Source organism: Pleurodeles waltl, chromosome 3_1 (genome assembly GCF_031143425.1).
Source record: "Pleurodeles waltl isolate 20211129_DDA chromosome 3_1, aPleWal1.hap1.20221129, whole genome shotgun sequence".
Lineage (NCBI taxonomy): Eukaryota > Metazoa > Chordata > Amphibia > Caudata > Salamandridae > Pleurodeles > Pleurodeles waltl.
In genome coordinates this window covers 1,917,552,904-1,917,567,085 of record NC_090440.1, presented here as the reverse complement: position 1 = coordinate 1,917,567,085, position 14,182 = coordinate 1,917,552,904, and positions in this window count along the sequence as shown.

Genomic DNA, 14,182 nt, shown 5'->3' with positions numbered 1-14,182 from the left:
ACTGTATGTTTGAATTCCTAGCAGCATCTAGCTACACATGTTCTACTACGTTTATGTGGCACTTGAGTACAATGTCATAGGTGTGCATGCAGCTCAAGCCCAGATGGGTGCTTGCATGTATGTGCTTGTTGTAGGAAAGGTATTAGTGATATCAAATGATGTGGACAATTGTCTGCAATTAGGAACATAAATGTGGATGTGATTGTACAATGTTTGTGTCTATCCTAGTTGGACACCCTCCTTACCTGTGGTGGACTGACTAAAACCATGGACAGCTGTCCAAAGCTTCCTGGCTGTCCTTGATGTTTGAAAGTATGTGTTGCATGTCCATCCTCTCTTGAGGCACAGGCTTAGGGTTATGAAATATGTGTACCTAGGTGTGAGGATCCCAGTGTAGAACACAGACATGTAATTCAAAAATTAATTTATTCCAACCTAGGATACCCCCTCATGATTAGCAACTGCATACCATCCTGCCAATTCAATTTACAAATCACAGATTTTGTGGCCCTTGATTGTCATCCTGAAGATAATCATTAGTTGGCCTGTCACACGTGTAGGACTTGCAGCATTTGTTATGAGACTAATGGCAGAACAATGATGCTTAGATCATTTAAGTAGGTACACATCTTTTTGAGCATTGCTGTGCTGTTAGATAGGACATGTGTAGGCTGCATTGGCATGCACTTCCTGAGAGACACTCTGTGATCTGTACTGTGATTTGGCCTGTTTAAGCTAATTTTGAGGAATTATTTGAATATCATCAGTAGCTGTATCACCCAATGATGTAACTAATGTTTGGCTTTATCTTTTTTAACAGCAGCCAATATATATGCCAATCAGATCCGAGAATTTCAGAGGAGGGCGAGGCATTACCTCCACATTCTGGAAGTTGAGTCTGGGTTCTGCCACATGGCACAGCGTTATCGCCATGAGAGAGCCACAGGGGTCTGGAGGGCATTTGCCCAAGGGGACTCATCCATGTCCAGCACCACCACTCCGACCCAAGTGTTACCAAGAATGACAGCCACCACTGCAGGCCCCTCAACATCATCCGCTTCTGGACCACTGACAGCAGCCCCTGCACCTCCCCCTCCACGCATGGCACCGGCACCAGCACAACCCTCCACAAGTGGCACACAGACCACCCCTGCTGCAGTCATTGACAATGGTGAATTTATGAACATGCAACGCGACATGCAACGGATGTTGCGCAGAATGGACAGGCTGCAGCAGGAGGTGTCCCAGATTAGCAGGAGAGTGTGTGGGATAAAAAAGATCGTACAACTGTTGGACCCTCAGCCATTATTCCCTCCCCTCCCTCCTCTTTCCTGGTTCTTATATTTAGTGGGTTTGGGGGGCTTAGTGTTAGGTTAGAATAGGCTGTTAGTTTAGTTAGTATAAGTGGGTTGGGGGTGAGGGTATGATCATTTTACATGTGTTTTTTGGTGGGTGGGTGCGTGGGGGATGATGTTGGGGTTTTTGTGTATTTAAAAATAAAAAAAATACAAAAACATTTATTATTAAACAAAATATATATATATAATTGTTTAGGATTGATAGTATGTGTTTAGGTTAGTATATGTTGTCCTCCATGTGTCCCGTCATATAGGAGGGGTGGGGGTTGATGTTTAGAGTGTTTAGTTAAATGTGATAAGTAAGTTTAGCTTAGGGTAGTTAGGGCCAGTTGTGGGTAATGTGTAGTTAGGATAGGTTAGGTTACTTAAGGTGTTTCCCCTAGTTTTATTATTCTTTTTTTACAGTTAAATAAATATTTAGGTACTCCTTTACAGTATGTGTCATATGCTTGGGGATCAGGGCCTTGGCATGGGTGAACAGTGTCAATTTAGTATTTGCATTTGTGTGCGATCCTGCATCCAAATCCCAATGGAGCTGTCACATTGGCAGCAACACCAAAGCTACTTCTTTATGCATCTGCCATCCATTGCACTCACCACTCAAGGTTACTATGGTTCCCAATGTGTTGTTAGGTTTGGATGTATGTTTTCCATCTGTCATACTTTGAGACCAGATTTTGACTCTGGGGCACTGTGGTACGTCTGCCTGCAGCCTGATGTTCATGTGAACCCTGATAAGGTGAGTGATGGTATAACCTTATGTAGTATAGTATACACAACTCACACCTATCATTTCTTACATTGTACTGCCAGGTTACATATTTGTTCGTACACTTGTACACATCCATTCCTGCTGTATGATGTGTGTGTGATGAAATTTTAGAGTCAGATGTCACATACCTAAAGATTGTCTAGAAGAAAAAGTTGAAGACATTGATTTTCTGCTTAGACATTCCTTGAAGCATACTTATTCTGTCCAACATGGCATTATACTGTAATTTTTCTAATTACTTCAGAAATAACCCTCAGGAAGGGCAGATGATGGTACAATCCAGACCCCAGTGCATAGTTATCAGCCCACAATCTTTCAAGGCAGTTGTACTGACATTCTATGGCCATTGATATGAGGCAAACATCACTAATCTCCTACACGGTTGATGTGTCACATTACACAGAGAGAAAGTGGTTGTGTAAGTGCTATTTATTTTAAAGTGCTGTAGTGCTATATTTACATAGTCCAGGATTGTGAGTCCATTAGTGTGGCGCCTTCTATTGTGATACTACACAAGTGCAAAACGACAAGTCATTGGACATGCTGGGGTGAAGTGTCATACAGTGCAGAGGAACATGAATTGCCAATGAGGTAGTGAGAGACAATCACAGAGCACAGGGTCAGGTAAACAGTGGGCTGGAGAACAGTGCTTGTGAGCAGCTGTTGCAAGACTGGCATGTTACGAAGCACAGGACCTTGGATATAAGTGCCATTTGGCAGGGACTTGTGCTACCAGGTACTCTTACGGTTGAAGGTGATCTGTTCCACGTCTTCATCTTCTGATGTGTGTGTCGTCTCCTCTGCCCTTGGTGGTGGTGGGTTTGAAGGGGCAACACACACTTCAGTGTTTGAAGTTGTGGAGTCAGAAATCCCGGAAGCTGCCAACTGTGGGGCTATTAAGGGCAGTACTGCAGCAAGGAGGAGCTGCTGGTTCTTAAGTATAGCAGCTACATCACTGTGGTTGGCAGCCAAGTCGGCCCTGAGTGAGTCAATATTGCATTCGTGCACGCAGTGAAAGGTTTGGTGTGCAAGGTGTTGTGACAACTCCCTTACTGCTGTGCTGATTTCCTCCACACTTTGTTGAAGTTCTTGCAAGATAGATGTTCACCCTTGCATGCTGCTGCCTGTTCTGCAGTTGACATCATGCACGAACGCACCCCCTCTTGGCTGGCTGCCATATTTTGCATCCCCACCCGCACCTCCTTGGCCAGCTCCCACTGTACTCCAACTACAGTCCTCTCAAAGCTTGTGCCAGTGTCGTCAGAGTCCTCAGCTGGGTTGGAGCTGGCAGGTTGTACAACTGGGGTGGTGGGTGGGTCCTCCGTGATGGCTGCTACTTCTGTGCTCCTCCTTGTGATTGAAGGTGGAGTCTGGAGGGTTCCAATGACATCTTGGAGGGTCTGCTGGCTGATGTTTGTCAGCTCGTCATCCATGTCATCATGGAAGTCCAGGACAGGCATATCCCCAGGAGAGCCATCGTCCTCTGCAATGAGATTTTGTACAATTAGTGTGTCTGTGTTGCGGCATTTGTAATGTGACACGCCTGACTTCCTATTAGTTGCACATTGTTATCTTGGTTCCTGTTCATTGTTCCTGTCATTAAGATTAGCAGTCTCCCAGGCCTATGCCCCATCTGCATGTCACATGTAGTGTGGGCAGTTTGGGGAAATGTCTGCGTCACATCCCCTAGGTGTAGGTTCTGCCCAAATTGTATGTTGCCACGTTCTTGTCCTATCCAACCCTCCGTCTACTTCCATTATCATGTTGCGGCCTTGCACTCGCTGTGGGTGTTCTGATGGCACTTGCACCACACTTAAGAATCTGGAACTGACCCAGTCTCTGATATTTCACATCCAGCTATATGTTGCTGAGACCTAGCATATACTATGTATAGCACTGGCATGGCACAATACAGGTGTCAGCATTGGTAGTGTGTAATGTTGATGTTGGGGAATGTGTGCCACATTGGATTGCACTGATGGTCCTAGCAGTGTTCCATTTCCTCTTCTGACTGTGCAGGTGTGTTTCACTAGCCGGAAACATATGTCCTCCCCCTCAATCCTGTTGTCTTAGCACTATGACACTTGAGATGTTGCATGGTGGCATTGCAGCTATTTTGACCCAGGCACAGGGTAGACCCCGACATGTGCAGCATGGGTATGACATTACTGCTGTGTACCTCATAATGTTTATGACAATGCCTGATGTTTGTAGTGACTATGGACATTAGCATTTGACAGGATTAGCACATTTTTATTGATTACAGGGGATTGATAACGTTGTCATCCTGAACCCTCTAATTTGGGTGTGTTTGATCCATGGGCACGTAACTGCCATTAGCTACTTGACCTGCACACACAGCAGAGGTGGTAGTGGCAACTGTTGTCAATCTTAAATTCCACTTGCGGATATGGCCTGAGACTGTTAATTGAGCCCTTGTTCATGTAGCAACAATACCAGCTGTTGTGTGACAGCATGCCAGTTTTACGTTGTACCCTACCCTCCTGGACTGACTTTGCTTTTCCAACATCCTTGGCATGGCAGCATACCCCAATGCAAAGGTTGTTGGTGTAGTGTTGTGCTGTGGCCAAGGTTTGCCCTGCACAGCCCATGCCCCCGGGCCGTGCCCCTTTGCCCTTTCCACTACCTGATTATCATGGCTTACATGCATTGTGTAGTAGGTATGTCCCCTCCCTTGCTTGCTGTTAACAATTAGGCATTTTAGTTCCCCATGCCACTTACCCTGCATCTGTGTTGTCTCCTGGTAGTCTGCGCTGTCCTGTCCCTGTGACGATCTCTTCAGGGATGACGGCTGCCACCATCTCCTCCATGTGGTCCAGGGCCTCCTGCGGTGCTGGACTCCCACCTCCAGTCTGCAGTGCTGCCTTCCTGTTCCTTGCCATCTTTTCCTTGGTCCTGCGCTTGCAGTCATGCCAGCTCTTCTTGCACTCGGTGACTGTTGTCCGTATTTCTGCCACACTGTTGATCTTATCGACAATTGTTTGCCAAATTGCCTCTCTCCTCCCAATTGGCAATTTAGAGGTGACAAAAAGTTGGTGCTGGTGTTCCATCACCTCTTTCACCAGTATTTCCTGCTCCTCTGCACTGAACTGACACTTCCTTTTCTTCTTCTCCCTCTCCTGGGTCTTGTGTGGGTCCTCCTGGCTGGTTCCTGGTCGGTTGTCATCTTCGTGGGGTCTCTCATAGCTTCTGGGATCCATTTTGGCTCTCCTTTGCACATTTTGCTGTGTTTGCGCCGCTTTTTGACACAATTGCGGCAAAAAAAGGCACGTATCCGGTTTGCAACGTCGTAAACCGGATAAAAGTCATTTTCGCCGCGTTAACATTGTTTTTCTTTACGACGTGGCGCATTAGTTTGAGTAAAAAAAAATGACTCTAACCAGTGGTTTGCGCCGCCGAGCGTCAAAGTATAAATTTGACGCTCGTACGGCGCAAAGAAATGGTGTTAGCCGGCATTAAACTTTTTGGCACAAAACTGCATCGTGCAGTTTTACATCAAAAAGTATAAATATGGGCCCCAGTACTTTTTTTTTGTAAACTGGTCACTATATATATTAAAGATCTAGATCCAAAAAATGAACAAGGTAAAGCCTCTTAGTGAAATGAGAACAATGATAAAAACTGACACCGGCATAGCAGACCCGACTCAGGGGCCCAGACCTAACTACCCAACCACGAATGAATTTGAGGAGTGTCACACCCCAAACTCCTCCGCTGAAGCTACACCGACGACCATCTCACCCGGGCTTCGTAGTTCTCTATGGGAACACATGGCCATGGTCATGTACAACACACAATGGCCTGGACTTCCTGCCCTTGGACCATTTATTTTAAATGGATATTCACAGCACACACTCTTCTTCGTCTCTGCTTCAAAAAGCCTTGATTGTAGAGTTGTAAAATAGGGACATGTGGGAAGGGATCCACGTTTATGGGCTCACCTTTCACAAATCAATCATTTCATCAAGCGACTGACAATGTAGTAAGCCTGAGTCGCAAATGGAGGAGGGCGTGCGGGCAAACAAATAGAGCAAGCCGAGGCAGAGCTGAGCCATGTGACTGGCTTGGCCCTAAAGCTCCATGCACGAGGCAAATGTAAAAGTATGATAGAATCTCTTCAAAATTAAAAATGTGTATTTCTTTAGCATGGGGGAGCTCTTTGCTTTAGTACATACGACTTTATCACTGCATAAACAGGCGTTTACTAATAGTTTCCAGAAAAATCTTTCACGGCTCTTACACCATCCCAACCCCCCCCCTAACCCTCCCAGCAATGCCGTTACTGAACTAAGAGGCAAGTCAGTAGTCACGTGGCCTACATTCTTATTTTAGATGGAGCAACAGTGCAGTTTATTATTTCAAATAGAAGAGGTGATTGTACAGTGCACCTCTCAAACTCAAGTATTTAAAAGCATGCTCATTTACAATACTAAAGAAAAAGGAGGTTCTGTGAAATGAAACATGTGCCTGAAATCACACAATTTGCACAAGCAGGGAAGCTGATATTGATTATAGGGTATATATTATAGGGTACATTTTGAAATTCAGCCACCAGATGGCTATCTCTGTCTCCCTCTTTGTCTTTCTCCCTCCTGTTCATATCAAAGGTCACTGTTTCAAAGATAGCAGATCCACTCAAGGCTTACAGACCCAACTACCAAGCCAAGAATACATTTATTTGGGAGATGTCACACACACCATAACCCTCATCTCCTCCCGCCCCCGAAGTTTTGATTTTCTTACAAACTTGTGCAAGAATGACGCTATGTGAAACACAGAAACTGGGAGCAAGTAGCCTTTTAAAGTTTCTACACAGAAATAAGAGTTTTTCAAACACAGCAATTTTCAAAACCTAGTCTAGCTGAGAAGTAAAAACTCCTGGCTAATACTGTAACAAAGATGGCCTCAGTATGTTCTACACCCGAAGGTAACATGATTTTAGTTTATCATTCTTAGGGAGTAGACTGACACTGATGAACCTATTGGCCTTTGGGCACGTTTATTGCTTACCTTATGGTGTGGGAGACAACCTACTGAAATGTGTGCAGTGGGGAGAGCTCAGCAACTGATCATCTGCCTGCTTGTGAAAGTGACCTGAGGATTTGGAACAACTTAGAAATACTTGTAGTACTTTTCTTCGAGCTCAAGCCATCGTCACCATATAGAGGAACTGGAGACTATGAGGAGAATTGAGCTGCCGCCACAGGGCTGTCAACGAGACTTGGCGGCCACAGGTGAGGGTTAGTATTGCATGCCCCTGGTGTGGCTTCCTGGAAATGTAAACCAGTTCAATGCAGCTGGACGGATTCTGTGACGGATCCATCCTGACATCTCGCGCCAGGTGTCAGCACTCTTCCTCACTCTGCAGCCCCCACCTTAAGCCTACATCGCTGCGTACAAGAGCCCCTTTAAATGTAGGCTTTACAGCTGTTTGAAGTGGCTATTTTCTGCCTTTATCCAGTTACGGATTTCACTGCTTTGAACAATTAAAGAGCGGCAAACTTTTCTTTCTTTTGAGGCACCTTTGGGTGATTAATAAATCTGGGTCCTCTCTGACCCTTTTTTCATCGCTTTTGCTTAATGGCCCTTAAACATGTCTCTTTTTACATAATCGTTGTTTGGATTTGCAGTTCTTTATTTCTCCTAATTACGTGTTCTTTCTTGTAGGTATAGAAAACAAAGGCCAGATTTACAAGAAACTGGTACAGAGCTGCACCAAAATTAGCAGCGCTATGCTGCACCAGTTTTGAAACGCAGGGATGCGCCTTATTTACAAGAATATGGCGCACCCCTGCATTTCACCATGCGCCGGTGCTAAATTAAGCAGCCTGCGCCAACACAGACATCCTTGCACTTGCACCATAGTGCAAGGGTGTCTGCGTTTAGAGGGTGTGATTGTTTATGTGCAGGAAGATGTCCCGTCCTGCACATAAACAATTATCTATGGCATTTTGCTTCTTCTATATGTGCTTCAGAATGCAGCACACATAGAAAAAGCAAAACACGAGGAGGAATAAAAGTATTCCTCCTCGTTGCGCCATACTAACGCGACACCTGGGGTGACATTAGATTCTGGTGCTGCCTCAGATTTATATTTTCTTGTAAATCTGGGGCAGCGTTAAAAGCAATGGGTGATGCAGTGGAACGCACCTCTGACGCTGAAAACTGCATAGGAGGGGCCCATATTTACAAGGAGGCGTAAAGCCACAAAAAGTGGCATTACACCTCCTTTAAATTATGGGGAAGTGGTTAGCGCCACCGGAGCGTTGCAAAAAGTGATGCTGCAGTGGCGCTAGGGCCTTGTAAATCAGGCCCATAATCTTCTGGAAAATCGGTGTACCTACGAAGGCCGGACTGAGGGCCACACATTGGTGGCTCTTCCGCTAAGGCGGAGGAGCATCGCCCCACTGCTTTTATGCAGTTGACGAAAGGGAAAAAAATTATGATAGCGCAATATTATCATTTTATATTTCTGTGGGAGCAGGGTTACGGTTGGGCGGGGCAGGACTAGGCTGGGCTGCAGGAGAGCTAGGTGCACATAAGTGCGCATGACGATTTGGCCGGCCTTGTTGGGCCGGCCAAACAGACATGCGCACTTTGCATTTTTCCAGCCGGCTGTATTGAAGTGCACAGGGCCCTACTCCCTGTCTGAGCGCCGAAGCAGGGCGCTCAGACCAATCATGACATTACTGTCATGCTGTTAACAGCAGTGTCGTGATTGGAGGGGAGTCTGAAAGCCTTGGGCTTCCAGGAGTCCATGGAGGAAGGAGAAACTGAACCGTCTCTCCCAACATAAAGTTACGTTTTTTTTTGTTTTTTAATACCCACCTTACCCCCAGCCTGCCACCCCTGTTGAAAAGTGGCCGCCACTGGGGCACAGAAAGCTGGTTCTTACTGGACAGTAGCTGGATTGCTCATAGCCACATGGAGATGTGGGCCGTTGTTGTGCATTGACACTCTCTGTAGAAGTACAAACACGGGAAACTGCAGGGTGGAGAAATGGTGTACTTTAAAAAGAGCGACTTGCTGCACTTTTGTGGCAGTTTCTCAGATCTAGGGGTAGGTTTGAGGCTTTACCCATGAGATGTGTCCTCTCCTCTCGTAAGCTCTGGGGCATCTCACGTCACCAAGCTGGAAATTTGCTCGACGGCAGAAACGTTCACATCTTCTCTGATGGGAGGCGTATCACTGGCTCCTGGTGCCTTGTGCTTCCGTCCACGTCACACAGCAACAACCAGAACCTGAAAAATGAATTACACAGTCACAGACAACACCTTGAGGAAGGGAGGCCAACTGGTTCCACTTGCTTGGGGTTAGGTGATTCGTTTGAATATGTTCGAAAGATGCTAAAATAATTTGCAAGAAAAGTAAACACGTTGAAAATAACTTGTGGTGAAAAAATAATAACGTTTATTTCCAAACAGGAGTTGGTTTCAAGCAATAGTGAAGTCAGTGTGTAATGGACGCAAGTACAAGGAAGAACTTGGATCCTCTGGCCGGTGCTGAAACTGAAAAAATACAGCAACAAGCATTGGCAAAGCCAATAGGTCTCAGCACTAGGCGATCTATTGCCTTTGGCAATGGGGTGGGGGTGAGAAAGCAGCAGCCCACGTCCTTCGCTGCTGCAGTGCTGAGGGCAGAGCACGGATGGGGCAGAGCTGCATATATTTTATACAATGGTCATTGTTGATGGTGCTATAAAATTTGAAAGTAGATTGTGTAAGGAATAGTATGCACATTTAGGTTGGTATAAAAAAAATGCAGACTCATTTGCCCTCAAAAGACGACACAGCGTTTTTAGATTAAAACAGAAGGTGACGACAAACCAGAGGGGTGCGCTATCCAACCCCGTCTATTTTGCAAAATTTTCTGCTTAATTAAATGTTAAAAAATTAGGATTATGGACACCCGCTTCTTTTTGTCTATCAGCACAAACAAATATCGGCATCAGCACCAGTCCAGTATTTGTGTCTGCAAAGTGAAGTGAAAGTTCTAGAACTGACACTTTAGCTACATGTAATTGTGTATAAATAAACCAACCATTACAACTTCTAACAAGATGTAAGCAGCACTCCTAACCTGTAGTGGGATCATCACCTATTTGCAAACAAAAAAAGTAATCCTAAAACAATGCCTGAAAATGCCCACTGCCTATGTTTAGCAGTAGATGGGCGATGCGCTCGGGAAGGGCTAAACCCCGGAAGTGGGATGGCGTATGCATGCCCTTGCCAAATGGGAAGAAAGCAGAAAGGAACGACGATGGTGCCAGCAAATGGCAAGCCTCAGGGCGGGCTGAAGCCCACAATGTAAATACAGCATGTCTCGGTTTAAGACAGCACATGCGTGCCGTCTAGAGCTGAGACCTCACAATCAAGGGCCAAGTGGGCGCCTCAGGACTCTGAGACCCCATGCAACTGCACCTGCTGCACCAATGGAAGCCACACCCTTGTTGTCTTTTATGTTTTGCCAGATGACATTATTGGTTTCAAGGAATAGAAGTTGACATCTATGTTTTGAAGAAGGCAGGTTAAAACTCATAGGATGGTGTATATAAAGTGCTTTGCTCTATATTTAAAATTTAGTTTTTGAAAGAGGAAAGTGTGAGGTTGTGTATGACGTGGAATAGTGGCAAAAAGTCATATATTACCATGGGAGCAAGGAGAGTAATGAGTGATGGGGCATGGAGGGCACACGTTCTCTGCCCGTTATATTTTAGATTTCAGAAGTTATTGGAACCAAGCATGCTTGTGGGGGCAAAAAAGAGGGGCTAGTGGGTTTAGGGCGATGGAGGAATATGAGTGAGGGTTTAGAAGGCAGAGTTCTCTTGCGGTGTTAAATGAAAATGTTGCAATGGCCATGTTATTTAATTTTGGGGTTTCTGTGATTTCCCTGGTAAATGACAGTGAGGGTTATTTAATAAGGTTTTGTGCAGGCACTCACCTGGCGCAAAAACAATAAAAAACATTGCAATGATTTACTTACCATTATAAAGGCCTGCAGGCACAGTGCATCATTGTACTGCAGAAAGTGCCCCCACATCCCAGGGGAAAAGATTATCTGACAAAATATTATGTAGAAACATATAGCAGACCTGCGAACTTCACCAAAAACCTCTCAGCGTGAGTAGGGGGCCTTGGAGGGGCGTGACCTCGTGCCAAGAAGCACCTACACTGAGGCTGCTGCCGATATCCTGGGGTGTTTTCACTCCCATTAAAGGACATCGACAGTTAATAGCCTCTGCTCGTTTTCCCTGCCACCGTGTAATATAGGCTCTTCACCGGGTGATCGTGTGAGGGGAGCCAATATCCTGTGTCACACAGTGTAACCGTGTGAGTTGGCAGGTCTGATATAGAGAGACATAAATACTGTGCCAAAAATGTCTTTTACCATAATATTGTTTTCCTATTCAGATAGTGTGAATACCAAAAATATTGTGTCAAAAATATAGTGGAAGGGAATGTTGTCCAAAGCAAGGTAAAAATATCATTTTTTACTAAATATAGACTGTAAAGTAATATATTTAAAATATTAATTAAGTTAAAAGTATGTAATGTACATAAATACATGTAATTTAAAAAAATATAACAAATTAACATTTTTTTATTTAATTTGAAAAAGTTAACAGTAAAATAAATGTCAAATAAAAATATATGCAACCCAAAAATATATGTATCTGAATTTTAATATTATCATAAGCATATGAAATAGTTCTATGTACGACTTTCAATTAAAAATAGAAACGAAACATATATATATATATATATATATAAAATAAAAAGCACCTAGTGGCTGTCGCTACTAGGTAGTTATAGTTAGTTAGTTAGGTCTGCGTTTCTATTGGAAATGCATTTTTTGTTTTCCAAATAACTTCGGCTTTGTTTGAGGAATATCCACGAAACTTTCCACAAAAAAGTAAAATCCACCTCAGCTGCTTCCTGGAATATTTTGGGGTGATCTGTCAAGTGGGTGATGAGAAAAATGTGTGGTCCCAAAACATGTTTTCCCTATTCATTTATCCATAGGAAAATTGAACAGCGATACAGCAAAAAACATTAAACAGATTTATACCAAAGCTGGTAGAAAGCTAGATCTCGGCCCATAAAGCGTGCTTGTTATAATTTCGGGTAAATCCATTCATTAGTTTTGAGCAATTAATGTTAAAAAAAACGTGTATATTTCACGCTGCCAGAAGATCCGCAGGCCAACAGATCTCATGCAGAGATCTGATTGGCTGCCACCACATCAACAAGGATGTGGCAGTAGCCATCTTACGACTCAGGACTCAGTTTTGAGTCCTGCAAAAAAGGTAAAAGAAAGATATAAGGGACGGTGTAGGGATACCCAACCCCCCTAGGCTTAGGGACAATTTAAAAAAAAAAGGATTTCCTATAAATTTGCAAAGGATCCGTAAATCTGTGGCAAAATAAAATAAAATAAAAAAGCACTGGCTCCCATGCTACTATTATACCCCTTCCCAGGGTGGTCCAGAGCATGTGGGGAGGTGCAAACCATAGCTTTTTGGGAGGGGATATGCGGCCCTCCTCCCCAAGTTACTGTGGGGCCCTGGGGACCCCATCCTCCAGGACTGTCATATAAAATAAGGAAGGGGGCGTGCACCCCCCTGCAGGCTTTAATAGACCCCTGGATCTCCATCCCCCAGAGCCGAATTCCATGTAGCCCCCATCCCAGAGCCTTAATAGGCCCCAGCGACCCCCTACACGAGGGCCTAATTCCATACAAAAAGAGTGGGGGGGTCATGCTCCCCTCCTCCCTGGGTCTTATTAGACCCCATGCTCCATCCTCCAGGGCCGAATTTCATACCAAATGGGAGGGGGCCGCCTCAATTACTGGGTCCCAGCAAGCCTACTCCCCAAAGACACAGTAGTTTTGGCAGGAAAACATATGTCTGCTCCCATTCTAATTCTATGTATAATTATGTATGTATGTATATATATACATATATATATATATATATATATATATATATATATATATATATATATATATACATAAATCCAGCACAGATCGATTATGAGCCTTCCAGCCAGCAGAAAATATTCTGCCACAAACAGTCCTTTCTGTTTATGAGAAAGAGAAATGCAGGGCCTCAGTGATAATCCTAATCCACCATCTGCAAAGATGTGTTTTGCTGTTTCCGTTTTTGTCAGTATTGACGAAGGATGCAAAGCTGAAATGCGTCTTTGCAGCTTAAACACTGGATTGATTATTTCAGAGTGGTGAGTTTTCTTCCTTGTAAATTAAATAGAGAGGCATTGTTTGTTGGCAGGATATATATCTATAAATATATACATATGTGTGTATATATATATATATATATATATCCAATCCTCTAAACCTCGCTTCGTCCAGGCCCAAACATGGCAGACCTTGGCGGGGTCGCGAACACCATAAATAAATACACTGTTCCTCTATACCTGTGAACAAGGAACAATGGTTTTCGAAACGCGTCGGGTGGATGTTTATCTTCTGCCATAGTGAATAAAATGGAGTTCTTTCCAAGACAGTTGTGACCGTAGCGTTTTTCTTGGATAAGAGAACATAGATTAGCCCTAGGAAGGTGGTGGTCCCGGGGCTGCAGGGGGTCGGAAACGGACTCCCTTTCTGTTTTTTACAGTTTTCCCCGGGGAGGTGGTGGTCTCTGTGGTTATGGGGGGGAGGGTTATGTGGGCTCCTGCACCAAATTTACTGAATGCCTTGGGAGGTGGTGGTCCCTGGGGCTGTGTGTGGGGGACCATCGGACCTCCCCCACATCAAAAAAGCATGTTGCCCTGGGAAGGAAGTGGTCCCCCCGCATGCAATTACGTTATAGCCCCAGCGAGGCGATGGTTCCAAGGGCTGCAAGGGGGCAGCCCCCGACCATATTTCTGTTCTGCCCTGGGGAGGTTGTGGTCCCCAGTGCTGTGGGGGGCTGTGTGGCTCCCCTGCATGGAATTACATCATAGCCCCAGGGAGGTGGTGGTCCCCAAGGCTCTGGTGGGGGCCAGGAGCCCCCCCTTATTTAAAAAAAAAA